We start from the raw sequence: 3106 nt of genomic DNA, 5'->3' as shown, positions 1-3106 counted from the left end.
GAGCGCTTTAACCCTTAAAATGACCCTTACTGTGTGTGTGTGTGTGTGTGTGTGTGTGTGTGTGTGTGTGTTCATTCATTTCCTTTTGTTTTTATTCATGACAGTTGCATATATTATGTATCCATGTACAAATATACAACTCTTTTCCGATTATTGATGCCACTAATGAGTTAACAAACTAACCTATAACTTAAGTTAACCTCTCAAAAGATGACCTCTTATAGTACATCAGGGATACAAAAAGCATATGAATAATCATGCTGCTCATGGTTTTAGTACACAGTCTCAGATCGAGAGGGAGAAAGCATGGAATCAGCATAATGTAGAGGACGAGAGAGTGTGGCGGTCATGTCGTCACGTGGCACTTAGTGCACCATGAGCCTGCAGGAAACACATAGGGATTTTCAGGACACCAGCTCCACAACAGACACACATACCAGAACTACCACAAGGTGTAAATAAAAAAATGCAAGTCATGCAATATATATATTTTTTGTAAATGAGAATATGTGGTACACTGTGGCTGTTTTTACAGTCTGTCTCAGTGGTTTATGGAAACATGTAGCAGGCCTTCACTTTTAGATATATAAATATATGGAATAACATTAAAGCTTACACATGCTATTAGAATCGCAAACCAAAGTGGAAGGTGTTATCTGTTATTTTTGGCCATTTTTTCCGTGTTTCATTGTCATACAGTACAGCTCTGGTTCAAGCAATACAAAATATAAAGAAAAATGTGACGACACAATATACAATGAGAGATAAAACCTATATTAAAGTGACATTTCTGCTCACGTTCTCAATGTGAATTCTCATTTCCAAAGGAAGCATGTGTTGAATATTATTTCAGAATTGATTCATGCTCATTTTTAGAGAATCTTATCTATGTAAAATGAACTGTATTCTCATTATCATTACTTTGGCGCATAAAGAAATCTATCATACAACAGAAATTTGCATCAAAAAATGGTTCACAAATGACCAGTTACTGAATTTTGCGAGTCAAATATACCTGCAGAGATGGATTTTATTTATTCCAGCTACAGTGCTGTTTGACCAGTCTGCACAAGATCTTGTGTCTGCTGACTAAAACGGCGTTTGATGGTCTGTTGTGGGGGTAGATTGTGTGGCACCTGCAATATGTATAGCAGCACAGTCCCAAGATATACGTATGTATTCTGTATTCTTATAGTCAACAGACTGTACCAGTAGAAATATTTTGACAGTGTACTGTATGTATAAATAACAGATATTTATAGTTACGTAATAAAGGCGAATTGGGAATCTTTAATTTTATACGGCGAGAAAAACCGAGAAGATTTGTTCCAATTTAGCTGTCTTGTTTATGGAGAAATACAGTATATGTTCTTTCTGCTGTTAGATGCTCATGGTAGCAAGGTGTGGTCATTAGCGAATAGCAAATGATGCGAACTGCTTTTGTAGTAGGTATGTATTCTAACAATCACCGTAATCTTTTCTAGTGACCTCAGTGTGGTGTGTAAGCAGCCATACCATTGAACATATCATGACTTGGTGCTATTGCTGATCTATTTTGTGGTCCAGACCAGAGATAACTCTGCGCCTCATATTTCTTACCATCTTTCCTGTAAGTGAGTAAATGAGATAAAACCACACATGAATACCTGAAAAAAAAAGTACTTTGTTACCTGAATGTGCTACCAAAAACTAGAAATGAGCTTCGGCATTTAGAATACTGGAACCAGACACTTGGCAGTCAGGAAAACAAACTATAAGAGATTAGAATTTTGGTGCAACGTAGTTTTGGCAGTTTTAATTTGGTCTTTTTTTTTTTTTTTTTTTCAAAAGGCATTTTTGTTGTGGGCCTTCATTTGTTATTTTATTATTTTCTTGCTTTTTTTTTTTGGTAGAATAATGTTAATAATGACAATGTTAACCCTTTTGGTAGCTTCAACATAGGTTGTACTGATGTAATACATTTGCACCATCACAGTGTCTTTTAATTTCATTTGTAGAATCATTGGCAGATTTGCACATCACAATACGACCTCATTCAGAGTCAATTTAAATGGCATTAATATTCCATTACTTTCCATTGATGTGGGTTTCAATACACTCTCAACATTTGCCTGCACAGAAACTAAAATTAGTTCAACATCAAATTGTAATCTGAAATCATAAACAATACCAGGATTTTATAGTGTGTCGTTGTTATAAAATATTTTCTTTTCAGATGGTTTGCTATATATATATATATATAACTACTTTTTCAAAAGTGTCATTTCTTATTCTATATTACCGGATGAATGTTATTATCTGACATGTTGAACAACACATTAAGGAATGTGCTCATCCACTTTGTTCTGTATCATTTAATCTCATTTGCATTGTTGTCACTGCTGTCCAATAGCTTTGCTGTATTGTTTTGATGTGCTTTCATGTTTCAGATAAATGAAATTTGAAGCGGCACCCATAGGGTTAACTCTGTTTACCTCTCTTGTACAGTGCTCTTATTAATTTCACCGTTCTGTAATGGTTGCTCTTACATTATGAGTTACAATCAATACTTTTGAGTGCTACGGTTTTTCATTCTCCAGTAGCTCTAAAGTGACTAGCAGCTACACAACCTCAGACACAGTGGAGCAAGGAAATGATGCTGTTTGTTTTAAAAAAGAGAATCAGAATCAGATTTAAATTCATCAAGACTAAGGTTATAGATTTTACATATATAGTTCAGATAGAATAGATTCACATGGAGCTGCCAAGTATATAAATAAAGAAAAAATTATAATAATAACTATTTAAAAAAAGACTACAGTAGTAGATACTGACCTCACCCTCAACACTTCGGTTCACATTACTCAGTACTGGTACAGCTCATTGACATTTTCAGATGCTAGACCCATGTAATTTTTTTCCCTGCTTCAAAAATGTTTTGTATTTTGATATAATAAAAGAGACAAGAAAATGACAGTATACTTGTGTGAGCTTGCTTATATATGTAAAAGACTGGGGGATATTATTGTTAATTTTCTTTATACTATACCTGTTACATTTTGGTGTTTAAAAAAGTGTCAACAATAATAGTAATATATAAATATATATATATATATATATATATATA

The sequence above is a fragment of the Sinocyclocheilus rhinocerous genome, unplaced genomic scaffold, assembly GCF_001515625.1.
Source record: "Sinocyclocheilus rhinocerous isolate Xijiao unplaced genomic scaffold, SAMN03320098_v1.1 scaffold682, whole genome shotgun sequence".
Classification (NCBI taxonomy): domain Eukaryota; kingdom Metazoa; phylum Chordata; class Actinopteri; order Cypriniformes; family Cyprinidae; genus Sinocyclocheilus; species Sinocyclocheilus rhinocerous.
The sequence above is the reverse complement of the archived record's forward strand: the minus strand, read 5'-3'. Positions refer to the sequence as shown.